A 14403-nucleotide genomic window follows, 5' to 3' on the forward strand; every position below is an offset into this window, starting at 1 on the left:
TCGGGTGATATCGTCCGAGAACGGAGTCTTCAATGCTCCGTACATGGCGAACCCGACACCTCTTCGGTATGGAGGAGATGGAGTTCTCCTGTGATTCCGGTACCGAGGAGGAACAGGAACATGTCGGGGTTGAGGATTCTTCTTCCTGGAAGACACGGCACTACTGCGGTAGCGACTTTCATGTCCGGATGAGGAAGGAGAATCCACCGTTTTCGTCTTCGGCTCTTGGCTCTTTTGCAGGAAGGCTAAGAACTCATCCTGCTTCTCAGCCAAGAACAGCTTGACAGCCTCATTCAAATCAGGCTGCTGGGAAGACTCGGTGTGTGGACCTTTTGAGCGGCTTGTTCCTTCATCGTGAAAACTGGAAGTAGATGTCTCCCGAGGCTGTTTTCCGGACCTGCGGGCTGGACTAGCTTCCTCATGGTTTTCACGAACGGTATTACGGGTAGTGTGTGATCTGGTATGCATTTTTTTTGGGGTGGAAAAAGGGTCAAAAATTCGCTTTATCACAAATTTGGTTCTCTGCTTCCCACAGACGGCGCCAGTGATGGATCCGCGAATTTCTGATGTTTGTAAATGCTGGTAGAGAATGAAAATGCAGATCACGACACAGAGATTTTACGTGGTTCGATTTACTGAAGTAAATCTACGTCCACGGGAAGAAGGGAGGGCAAGATTGTATTGCTTGATCTGGGATTACAGCTTACAACACAGACTTGCTATATGGTGTTTTATCTCTAGAGAGCTTAACCTTTTTCTATCTGATCTAAGTTCTATTTATACATTGAACTAAGATCGTGGCTTGCATCACCACTCATGATGGTTGTGGATGTCGTGGAGGTCATGGAGGTCCTGCATGTAGCGTAGGTCATGGCCTACGATCGTGGCCTGAGCTGACACCACGTGGTAGTGGGTGTGTTGGAAGTTGTGGAAATCCTGTATGGGTCCACTAACTCCTTGTTCGGTCGAATACTGAGACCGAACTGCTTTGGTTGCCGATCTGAGAGTAGAGCTTGATGCCGACCTGAGAGCAGAGCTTGATTGGTTGGCTTTTACCGAGCTGTAGGCTGAGGCCGAACTCTTACTGAGACCGAACTGCTTTGGTTGCCGACCTGAGAGTAGAGCTTGATTGGTTGGCTTTTACCGAGCTGTAGGCTGGGGCCGAACTCTTTGGTAATGCCGAACTCATACTCTTCCTTGGGCTTTGGGCTGATGGGCCGTCACTGCTGTTGGGCTTGTTTAGTCCGTACCCCATCACATTTAGATACGTGATTTCATAAAAGTTTATTTGGTGGTTTGGCGATTGACAATATGTTTATGTGGTTTCGAGATTCTCTCTACGAGTGTGAAGATGAAAACATAAAATTAATGGATTACACAATAATTTTTGGAGTGTATTCTAATTTAATTCTTTAATATTTTTAAATTTAGTGTTAACACGCGAAACTCAAAGTATTTTCATTCTATAAACTTGACAGTTTGAATATATTAAATTATAAAATTTTGACGAATATAAGTTTGAAATCCATTCCAACTTATTTATTCAAACACCTATATGCATTATTATTATAATAAATAACAAATACTCCTCATGTCTCAATTAAGTTGAGCAAAATTTTTTGGCACGAAGATTAAGAAATTGTGTTGAAAAGTAAAAGAGAGGAATAAATATGAAAGATAAGAGAGAATAAAGTAGGTGATAGAATAAAATAAGAGTGATTGAATATTTTGTTTTTTGTCAAAAAAGAAAATGACTCAACATAGTTGGGACATTCCAAAAAGGAATACGACTCAATTTAGTCGAGACGGAGGGAGTAATAAATACATTTAATTTGTGGATACATAACATACACTTATTGATCAGACCATCATTTAACTTATAATCCCTTCAATCTAGAGTAGTGGAAACATTTCTTTTCGGCACGCGATTTAAGAAAAATTGTATTAAGTGAGTTAAGTAAAAGAAGAATAAAGTAGAAAATTAAAAATGTAAAGAAATGAAAAAAGAATAAAGTAAGAGAGAGCAAAGTAAGTGAGAAGAAATGTGTTGACTTTTACTAAAAAAAGAAATGACTCCACTACCATGGAACGTACCAAAATGGCAAATTACTCCACTACTCTCTCCGTCTCTAAAAATAAAATCTTTTTCTTTTTTATTTGTTTCTTAAAAATAAAAACTTTTCATTGTAGGAAACTACTTTCTCTCTAATAAGTTGATACTTATTTAGGCCACCCGCAACGCGTCACGCGGGTGGCCCGTAATCCGTCACGTCGGGACGAGACGACGGCGTGATGCGTTGCAGCCCCCCGTCTCGTCCCCAGCCCGCCGAGCGTTCCGTCCCGCGGAGACGGATGGCGAGACGTTTCACCACACGCCAACGCGATGTGGCGCGCTCCGGCGCCATGCGTGACGCCCACTCGCCGGCCCGCGAGTGGGCATCGTCACACTGACGCAGTAAATTATTTTTTTTAAAAAAATCGAATTAAAAAATAAAAAATAAAAAAAATGAAAACGGTAATATGACCATTTTTTTTTTCTTTTTTTTATTTATTTTTATTTTTTTACTCTATAAATACTCCTAATTCATCCTCATTTCACACACAATACACAAACGAAAAACGGTAATATTATCGTCGACGCCGGTTAGTCGACACCGGGGGTACCAACCACCCCATTTTGATGTGGATGCATATGTTAGGATTGGTATACTGAAAAGCATATTTCGAGCATGTTGCACGGATAGAATTGCTTATATACAATAAACTCTACAATCCATTTTTAACTCAAGGCGAGAAGAATTAATTTTATCGCATTGGTGTTTGATTATGCATTTATAATATGTTTCTCAAGCATTTAAATGTATAAGAAGCAAATAAGTCTAATTCTTCTGCATAGTAGACTGGTCGTGAACGGCGTTCGCAGAAGGTGACGCAGTCGGTCCTTTGTAGAAGAGAAATAGAATTTCACAACCTAGATAGGCTTTGGCTACCTATCGTGAAAGGTTGCAGTGTCAGTCCGCATGTTTCCTTACCTTAGGAAATAAACGACACTGGTGTGGTATAGCACTGAAGGATCTAACAGTTAAGATAAGTCTTTTTTGCTATTTACTGAAAGACGAGGTCTCAGTGATTGTTATTTCTTAATCATTGTTGATATAACATTGAGTATACGATATTGATTATGCACTACTTTGATTTATCAAATGGTGTGGATTTTTCGCAATCTAAGAATCCTGATATCTTGGGTAGTGGTGATTAATGTCTAGAGGTGCTAGTATTGTTATTGCAATGAATCGTGTGCTGGGTGAGTCCAGTTTGATAATATCCTCAAGAGGTGTTCGAAATTTTTTTTATTATTTAGAAACCCGGCCGGTTGGAATTTATTCCAGAATAATAAATAAAGATTTTGAACTAGACAACTCTTGGAAAAAGATATTAATTAATTAAAGTCAAATAGCAGGCTTAAATTAATTAATGGATATTTATATCTTAAACACGGGAAATAATAAATTAAAGAGGTAAAGTCCGGATTACTAGTAATTTGGGATTGGACGGGCGGTCAATATTATTTTACTATAGTGGCTAATAATAATATTCTATTGGACTTGTATTAAATTGTGGCTCAATTTAATTAGTAAATGTCCAACAGGTTTGGCCTAAGTCCAACCTCCATGGATTCCTAATCTGACCCATAATAACTCTATATAAAAGGAGATTAGAAAGAAGATTAAGGGAATTTTTACTCATAATTTCATGCTCCCCTCTGGGAGTGGACGGAAAAATCAGTTCTTCACAGAACTAGAGTTCTGTCTCCTTTCTAATCAAGCCCTTTTTCGATTCTGACAAGCTTTTCCCACCCAAAGGTCGGATTCTGAGTTCGGGATACAGATTAGAAGGTTCGTGGTTGAGTACGAAGAACATCACGTGGAGAAGCGGCAAGCAATCGACGATTCTTTGGAGAATCAGATCGGTAATTCTAATCCGTAGGAAATTCATGTTTTAGGTTTTAATTCATTTTACATGATTTATGTGCGTTCTAGCATGCATTTTTGATTGTTTAACATGTAGTTAATTAATCCCATAATCGGTCAAATAGATTTGTATGTATGATTTATTTGTGAATGCATGACTTCTGCTGTGCAAGGGGCACCAAACCCCAACAATTGGTATAAGAGCCAATTTTTAGCGCTGATTATGTGGATTGATTTCATGTTATGTGAATTGCTTGATCGCATATTTCGTTGGCGTTCGTTGTTGATGTGTTTTTTAACGTGTAAACAAAGTTCGAACTTTAAGATCACGAAATTCATGTTTTAGCGGCGATGACGCTTGACCAATTCAATCACGTGAATTAGTTTGTATAATTCATTATATTTTTGTAATGAGTATACTTAATATTCAATTTGTATTCATTATATACATGTAATCAGGGACGGACCTAGCGTGAGCCAAGCCACCGCTCCAGCGGGGGCTTGGCCAGCGCCGGTCCCAGAACCCCACCATGCCGGACTTGGCAGTGTCTGCCCATGTTTTTACTTCTCTCAGTTTTTACATAGTGAGAGGAGAGGAAGGGAAGGAGCTAGAAAGATTAATCACTCTCATTTACTTTACAGTTGGCAGCGGTGGGGCCCATTTTTTTATCATGGAGTAATTAATTTGGGGAATCCGTTTTCGATTAAAAAGGATTTGGGAAATAGAAGCACATTATAACTCTATACGTGAGTTTTTAGAGATTTAGGAATATACTCTTTATTTGAGGAATAATGTCGTGAGCTATTTATCCTATATTTAGTTTATTTCCCATTAAAAATAAATCGTTTTCCTTTTTTGGTTGTCCCATTAAAAATATAAAACGTTTCTTAAAATGGAAACAACTTTATCTCTACTTTTTCATCTCTCTTAATTAGTTTACTCTCTCTTCATTAACTCACAAAACAATACTCCATCAGTCCATCTGTAGTAAAGGCGTTTCTTTTCAGCACGAGATTTAAGAAAGTTTTGTTAAGTGAGGTAAGTAAAATGAATAATAAAGTAGAAAAGGAAAATGGTAGAGAGATGGAGAGATAATAAAATAAGAGAGAGTAAAGTAATGAGAAGAAAAGTTGTTGCTTTTAGCCAAAAAAGGAAATGACTCAGCTACAGTGGGATAACCCAAAAAGGCATACGACTCAGCTACGGAGAGAGTACTACATAAAATCTCGAGCCGATTCCCAAATGTTTCATTTCAAGTATGATGGAGGGAGTATTTATGTTTTAATATAAATTTTTTTACTAATAGTTATTTAAATCATAAAATTTGGTCTAATTTTAGTTAATCTTTCAAAATATTAAATCACAAAATTTAGGTTGTTCTTAATTGTCGCATCACGTAAATAAAATCGTAAAATGAAGACATTTTATTGAGAAAAATTAAAATTTTGTGATTTAATATTCAGATTAATGGTATAAGACTTACCAAATACCATTATTAAACTTTATAATTTGAATGACTATTATCACATATAAAAATATTTTTTTCATTTGAAATTTATTATTTATTTGTTTTTTATTATTTTATAAATTTATAAATATAAGTAGGAAAGGTAAGATTTTTGAAATAATATATTAAATGTATATGTATATATATAAATATATATATATATTATTTTTAAAATTTCAGCACCGGCTTATTTGGATTTCTAGTTCCGTCTCTGCATGTAATGATTACATGGATTTGAATTATTTTATGTTGTTGCCGTAATTTTCGAATTGTGAACCGATATGCTTGAATCGCCGACTTCTAACATATAATGATTACATGTTGATTATTTGATGTATGAATTGAATTACAATATTATTAATGTTGATAACATTAAATACGAGAATCAATTTGTTTGACATCATGGCGGATTGCGTCGTTCATTCCGCATGTGACGAGAGAAAGACGCTAACTGCCCTTAAGCTATCGGGCAAAATTCAGGAGGATTATTCCATTGAACCCACTCCGGAAGAAGGCCGAGGTGGTGGAAGCTCCAGGGCGGAGGAGGAGGATGTAGGGCATCCGTACAACCCCAAAGAAATGCTGGCGGTGAACAACACCTGGATCAGCGTCTCGTACGATCCCATCGTCGGGAATCAACAATCCCGAAAGTGCTTCTGGTAAAAGGTCTCCGAGGCCTACCATGAGATTAAGCTGAAGCCGCACATATAAGATGCTCCGCGCTCACTTTGACCGAGTCGACAGAGAGGTCAAAAAATTCTGCGCCATCTACAAGAGTGGAGCGGCTCATTACCAAAGCGGAGCCACGGAAGCCGACATTCTGAGGTCGGCTTTGCGAGGTCATCAAAGACGAGGTCATCAAAGACGAGGAAAGGTGGGCGGGCGGTGTCCGGTCCAGCTCGGGCTCGACCTCGAAGCGCATGAAGAGTTTGCCTCGCAGGAGGTTGAGGGCACGGCAGACGATGCCGGGGGGTCCTCCCTTGGGCGCCGTCGGCCGCAAGGGAGAAATGTGGCGAAGGCGGCTAGAGGGAGGAGGGGCCGAGCCGAATCAAGCCAGGCGGGCTCGGGGGCACCTCGAACTCCCTATGTCCATGTAAATTACCGCCACAATGGCGGACACTTCCCGCATGACGCCTCCCCAATACCAAGCCTATCTTGTCGGAATTGAGTTTATGGCAAAGCAAGTTGGTATTCCGCCTCTAGGTGGCTTCAGTGTACCTCCACCGCCTTCAGGGGATGATTCGCCGGTGGAGTAGTTTTTTTATTTTCTATAAAATTTTATTTTAAATTATGTAATTTTTATTTTTTAGGATTTTAATTATGTGTTTTTTTTTTAATTTTAAGTTGTATTTTTATTTTATGTTGTAATTTTATTTTTTTAATGAAGTGTGTTTTTATTAATTGAATTTGGTTGGAAATAAAAATTAAAAAATGAAATTGAATGAATAGTAATTTAAGAGACGGTTAAGGGACGGATAAGAGATGGAGGGTTGCAGGTTCCGTCCCTTAGTTAAGAGATGGAGTAAAAAAGTACAGTGGAGCCCATGAACAGTAATTTAAGGCACGGTTAAGGGACGAATAAGAGACTGCGTTGCAGATGGCATTACCACTAACACACTTTTTTTTTTCTACCAATCTCTTGCATTACCAATTTTGAATTTAAACCTGTAACGTTGTAAATATTCCTATTTTTAGGAGACGGAGGAAGTATAATTTATATATAAAATAATATGAATATATTTTTAAGTTATACTTAGATGATTAAGTTTTAAAAGTCAAAAACTCCCTCCGTCCTTTAGAAATAAACCACTTGATATAGCCACGAGTTTTAATACATAATTGATAAAGTAAGAGAGAAAGAGAAAAAGTAGTTGAAATTGTATAGTGAATAGTGGAGCCCATGAATAATAAAGTAAAAGAGAAGAGAAAAAGGTTGCCATAAATGGATATGGACTATTTTTTGTGACAGACTAAAAAGGAAATATAGCTTATTTCTATGGGACGGAGAGAGTATATAAATAAATTATATAATATTTTATTATCAACATGTAAAATTCTGTTGAGATTGCCAAATGGAACTGTAGTTAGTAAAAATTTATAATAATCACGAGTGAAGATAATTAAGAATTCCTGTGAAAATCAGCCTCCTCATGTATTGTATTTAAATAACTCAACAAAGGGATTATCTAAAAAATTATGTATAAGTTGTATTGAAGATTGAGCCGCTAAATTTTGTCTTAGCCGTGAGAAATCCCTACCAATTCCTAACTTGGAAATTCAAAATTTTAATCAAATGAAGTTAGATATAGTGAGAATTGTTGAGTTATTAGAGTAAGTAGACTTCCCCAATAAATAAATTTTTGTCAGGCCCAAAAATATATCTCATTCCACAGTCCACCCAATGCATTACATCTCCATTTTTACAGCACATTTTTACGTATATCACAAAAAATTCCCTCAATTGAGGGTTTCCTTTCACCTATTTTCCCCATTCTCTCTTTCCATCGCAGACATATAACATCGGATCAAATTTCCCTATATTTTCATTTTGAATTGGTCCTGAACATATGCTCATTTTATGATTTTGGTCCTAGACATTATTTTTTGAATTTTTACATCCCGAACATTTCAAGTCATATCATAATTGGTCCAAAACTATCTGTTTCGTTAATTCTTAACAATCAGCATTTTTAATCTCGATTTTGACTAGATTAAGCTGTTAATTGTGAATATTTAATTATTTTGAAATTGAAATCATATATTCTAAAAAAAAATAAAATTATTTGATGTCTTTAATTGATGGAGTCCACCAAAATATACTCTCTTCTCCCTCTCGGTATTTCCGCCTTCCTCACTCTCCTTCTTCACAAATTCTCCAAGAGAAACTCAAATCGGCAACCCAAACTCCGTCGCCTTCCTCCTCACGACTCCACGCCGCCGGTATCACGCCGTCGCTGCTGTCCCAGCTCGCCAGGTCTGCTGTCTCCTTGGCGGAAATCGCTGCTGCAACGAGAGGGGGGTGGTCGCCGTTCAGCCGCCGCTGTTGTCCCGATGCATCGCAATATAATTTCAATCGATTACAGTGTTAAAAATAATTAAAAATTCAATCTCAAAATAATTAAAAATTCACAATTAACAGCTTAATTTGGTCCAAATCGAGATTAAAAACGTTGACTGTAAAAAAATTAACAGAACAGTTAGTTTTGGACCGATTGCGATCCGAGTTGAAATGTTCAGGATGCAAAAATTCAAAAGATAATATCTAGGACCAAAATCGTAAAATGAGCATATGTTAATGACCAATTTTGGCCTTTACTTTTTCATTTTTCTCACTATTTTTCATTTTTTCCTTTTTTATTTGACGGTATCGTGGTTTCATTTCTTTCAAAAGAGTAAAGGTCAATTTTGGTCCTAAACATATGACCGAAATACCAATTTGGTCCAAAATATTTACTTTTTGAAAAACATGTCCATAACATATGAAATTCGTGTCATTTACGTCCATTTTTTACGGTCAACCGTCGATTAACATAATTTTGACCCGATTAAGCTTAATCTCGGATTATTAATCATCTAACTATTTTGCTAATTATTTTTCTAATTAAATTGTTTTTTAAGACCTTTTTTAATTTCTTTCCTATTTCTAATTCAAAAATATTCCTTCACACTACACTCCAAATACTTGGAAATGAATCGACTCCCTCCCAAGTCCCAACTCTCCAACTCTCTCTTCTATCTATCTCTCCACTTTCTCTCCATACAAAAACCACAAAAACCCTAAGTCCGATTCCGACCCACAACGCCGTCGAAGCCGCCGATTTTAGCTTGTTGGCCCTGAGGAAGAAGACGACGCAGGGAGGACGATGACGAACCCTAGTTCTTCCGACCATGACCGTGGAGCTCCGCCGTTCAATTTTCCAGAAATCGATGAGAATTTTGAGAGGACTAAGCACTGACAAGACCGTCCGCTTCCGCAGCCTCAAAAACCAAAGGAGAAGGGAAAGGTCGCCTCTTTTGAGGAGAGGACGAAGGCTAGACACGACCGTTCGCTTCCGCATCCAATTCGTCCAACTCGAAATCACGAAGGTTAGAATTTTGGTGCTTCTTATGTTGTCTCTGTCAAAAAATTGAGATTTGTTGTTAGGGTTTCATGAGATTTATATCTTTTTGTGTTGTCTGTGTTGCATTTGTCGAAAAATTCTTCTGCATAATTAGATTTTGTTCTTTTGTGTTGTCTTTATTTGTGAAGTGGTCCCATTTACATGATTAAGGTTTCCATATGATTTGGAACTGATTTGGGGATATGCAAATGTTTTGGAATGGTGTGTATTGGGTGTTATGTGGGGTAAATTTGTCTACGTTGAATGAAGAATTCAATGGGTGTGTTGGTTGGTGGTGGGGAACACGTGGTTTGGTTGTATAGAACTAGACGACAATGGGACCTTTTGTTATGTCTGTAAATGTTTAGGACTAAGCTGGTTTATTTATCAAATAAATTGGACCTATTTGTTCTGAATAGTTGATTTGTTTTTTGTTATGAATGCAGATGGGACCTTCACTACGAGGGTGCACTACAAAGGTGTAATTGAGGTTGAGGAAGGGCGTGGGAGGCAGTACCTGAATGGGGAGCTGGAATACATTCACAAGTGTGATCCAGACAAATAGTCAAAGCTGGAGGTTGATGACGTCTTGGAGAAGCTAGGGATTGATGTCACTAGGCTAGACTACTTCTACCTGAAGCCGAGGATGAGCTTGGAGGACGGACTGGTGTGGCTTTTTGACAACAAGTCTGCATTGGAGATGGCAGAGTTGGGCGTTCATTATGGGGTGATTGATGTCTATGCAATTCAAGTGGGGGCTGTGGTCATTGATGCAACTTATGAGGTTGTTAGTCAGATAACTCAAGAGCATATTGAAAGTTCGGGTAGAGATAATGTATCTAGGGAACTGTGATTTGAAGGACGTGAAGATGGTTTGACAGTGAGTGAAGATGAGAGTGAGGAAATAGATGATGGGTCTGGTGAAAAAAATTAGAGGGATGAAGTACATTACAGTGAAGATGATTGCCTTGATACTATTGGTTTTGATGGTGAGGATTTGAAGGGTGAAGATAAGATGTCGGTAGAGGGTGAAGATATAGATGAGTTAGAGGACGAGAGTTTAAGGTCTGAGGATGAAGAGTTAGAGGATGAGGGAGCAGTGGCCGTCAAGGGGAAGTCTAAAGCGATTGGAAAGGCTAAAGGAAAGGGAAATGTTAAAGGGAAGGGCAAGGTTAAAGGGAATAGAAAGGGTAAGGCTGAGGGGACAACATGCAAGAAGAGAAAGGGTAAAGGGAAGGAAAAAGCTGCGAGAAAGGATAAAGACGAAGGAAAAGCTGTGGATGAAGATGACAATGTGGCTGATCCTACTTTTTGTGGATAATGACTATGATCTCAGTAACAAGGAAGAAGATGAAATAATGGTTGCGCAAGTGGAGGGGTGGAAGAATGTGGTGAACTCAAAGCGCACCATCGGTGATGGTTCTGGTGATGATGAAGACAGTGATAATCTTCCCAGCCACTCACCTAGCTCAGGTACGGAGCCCGATCATGACTTGGGCGACGGTGACAATGAAGTTCCCTCTATTTTGAGCCGTAGGTACAAGGCTTCCACGATCTCAATGATCCAAAATGGGAAGTAGGGATGCGGTTCAACACAAAGCAAGAATTCACCGAACTTGTTTGGCATCAAGGTGTGAAGTTAGGGAAGAAGTTGAGACTAAAGAAGAACGATAAAATAAGGTGTATTGCTACTGTCAATGAGTGTTGAGAAGCAAGAAGACTAAGGCAGGCTGTCCTTGGATGGTCAACCTTACTTATAGGAGTGGTTTTGGTTGTTGGCAGATTTCACAACTCTGGAATTTTCACAAGTGTGGAGGTGCTTCATTCAACCATGGATGTGCTAACGCCAAGTACCTTAGTCAATTATATAAGGAGGATATGAGGGTCTTTCCGGGGATGACAGTAGGGCAGTTCATCGAGAAGGTTCGTTGTGAGATGAATATCACTATATCTTCTGGAAAGGCGAAGCGTGCTATGGCCCGTGCGCGAAATCTGATCGAGGGGGATCTAATCAAGCAGTACAAGAGGCTGCATGATTACAAGGCAGAGATTTTGAGGGCCAATCCCGGGAGCACCGTTGTCTTATCGACCCAACGTTTGTCAGATGGTATAGATAAGTTCAAGGCGATATACATCGCCTATGAAGCATGCAAGACTTCCTTCAAGAAGCATTGCAGGCGCATCGTAGGGTTGGAAGGGTGCCATCTCAAGGGACAAGCTAAGGGCATATTGCTCACTGCCATTGGTTTAGATCCAAATGATTAGATTTTTCCCATAGCGTTTGCTGTTGTACGGATAGAGAACACTGACACCTGGAATTGGTTCTTGAGGTTGCTGGTTCTGGACTTGGAGATCAAGGACTCCAGCAAGTGGACCTTCATTTCAGATAGACAAAAGGTAATGTGATTTTGCTTTTGTAACTTGTAACCATCGGTTTTGCTTCTGTAATGTGATTTTGCTTCTGTACTTTGTAACTTTGTAATGTGATTTTGCTTCTGTACTTTGTAACTTTGTAATGTGATTTTGCTTCTGTACTTGTAGTTTGAATCATTTATGATGTTTACAGGGCTTAATTAATGTCCTGCGGACCAAATGCGAGGATGCTGACCATCGGTTTTGCGTGTGGAATATGCACCAAAATTTCAAGAAGACTTTCCCTTCACCAACACTCAAGGGCAAAATCTGGAAAGCAGTCCGTGCAACGAACACGTACGCCTTTGACAATGTCATGGAGGAGGTGAAGGATCTGAACTCGGCTGCATTCAAGTGGTTTACCACCCACATGACGAAGGAGAGTTGGAGCCGGGCTTTCTTCGGGTATGAAGCCAAGTACGACATCTTGATGAATAACATTTCGGAATGTTATAACAGGGTGCTCTTGTTTGCACAGGAGAAGCCACTATATGGCATGCTGGAATGTATCCGAATGTACTCGATGGACAGATTCACCTCACGACGGAAGATGGGAGCAAGGCTGGATGACTGTTTTGGGCCTAAAATAAGAAAAAAGATTGAAAAGCTAAAGGGGAAAATTGGGGAGTGTATGGTGAGGGAGGCTGGTGAGTGGATATATCAGGTGAACACCAAGTTTAACGAGCAATTCGTGGTTGATCTGAGGGACCGGACTTGCAGCTGTCGGCGTTGGATGTTGACGGAAATACCGTGTCATCACGCCATTGCTGCCATCGAGATGACCAACGAGAATGTGGACTCGTTTGTAGCTAAATGCTACTCGAAGGAGACGTTCCAAAAGGTGTACGAGCCTATTATCTACCCGGTTCAAGGACCACAGCTGTGGCCGAAGACTCCCTCTCCCGACGTTGTTCCCACCTGAGCTCACGCGACTGCCCAGACGCCTCCTGAAAGGAGCTAGGCAAAAAATAGTGGAAGAGCAAGCACAAATCCGCAAGGATAAAATAAAGGCAGCCCTTCGGTTTGCTGAAGTCCAGGATGAGGATGATGGTGGCAAGAGAATGTCGAGAAAGGGGTTGATGTCGGAGTATACGTGCGGACTTTGTGGTGAAAAAGGTCACAACAAAAGGAGATGCCCCCAAGGCATTCAATTGGGTCAACCGAAAAGTATAACTGTCTTTTAAAAACTTACTACTTCGTTCAAATATAAACTCTAAACAATACTAATGTTCACTCATAATTTTTGTAGGGCCAACAACTAGGAAGAAACGTAATCGAGATGAAGAACAACCAACTTGTATGTTGTGCCACCAACCCGGCCACAATAGGGCAACTTGCACAAGTTCGATTGCGGACATGTATAAGGATCCAGCCACTTCGGAAGTTGATGCCTCAACATCTGTCTCACTGAAGAAGAAGAAGTAGAATTAATGGAAGGGTGTTTGTCATTGTTATGTTGTCTATTAGCGAAGATGGTTGTGTTGTAATGAATACTCTAAATACTTGTTTTTGTTGTTGGCTACTTGTTTGATGATGGTGTGTACTAGTTTTTGTATGGTTGGTACTTGTTTTTGTATGGTGGTTTCGACTGTGCCAGTGCCATACAAACTTGTTTTTTGACATCCGTTGTAAAATGTTCAGGATGTATTTGATCATGATTATGAGTATCAAGGACTAGTTTGTAGTTTATTATGTCGATGGTGTATATTGGTTTTTAATGGTAGGTACCTGTTGTTTGCTGGTGAATACTTGACTTTGATGATGTTTTGATTGTGCCAGTAACACAAAACTTATTTTTTGACATCATACACTACTGACTTTGAATTCAATTGTAAAATGTTCAGGACCGATTTGATCTTGATTATGAATATCATGGACTACTTTGACGTTTATGAAGTTGTATGTTTTCAGATTCAGATTCCCAATCAGAAATTCATCCAGATTTGCTAATCGAAATTCAAAAATCCATCCCATATTTGTATGTAGCATATTCAAAATCAATTCAGATTCAAAATACAACAAAAATCCAAAATTCATCATTCAAAATAAGGATTTTGCATTCAAATCCATCAAATTACTTGAATACACAAACAATTGTTACAACAACAACAAACCATAGACAATAAGACACAACATTCACCAATTTCTCAATTTTATCCTTTATTTCGGATAAATTCAGCGCTAAACCGTCAAAATCGGAACCACCCACTGAGGTTGACGAAGAACAGCCTTCGACTTCATGAATTGGCTCGCACCACTTGAAGAAACAACATTCCTAGCTCTCACATACAAAGTAAAGCTTCCCCATGTCGGTTTTGCTAGGTTGGTGACTATACGAAGCGACGCCACCTTCTTGCAATTGCAGAAAACGTAGCTAAATCGAAGATCTTGCGAGCCGCCGCCATCACCGGA

General features: G+C 39.1%; 1 long non-coding RNA gene across 1 annotated transcript; it reads left to right on the forward strand.

The window, feature by feature from the left end:
• The first annotated feature begins 9154 nt into the window (after positions 1 to 9154).
• On the forward strand, positions 9155 to 13683 carry LOC121748476. Its single transcript, XR_006039475.1, has 5 exons — positions 9155 to 9565; positions 10026 to 11976; positions 12146 to 12396; positions 12470 to 13158; positions 13241 to 13683. It is a non-coding gene; the product is annotated as an uncharacterized LOC121748476 (long non-coding RNA).
• The last annotated feature ends 720 nt before the right edge of the window (positions 13684 to 14403 follow it).

This window comes from Salvia splendens, chromosome 9 (assembly GCF_004379255.2).
Source record: "Salvia splendens isolate huo1 chromosome 9, SspV2, whole genome shotgun sequence".
NCBI classification, from domain to species: domain Eukaryota; kingdom Viridiplantae; phylum Streptophyta; class Magnoliopsida; order Lamiales; family Lamiaceae; genus Salvia; species Salvia splendens.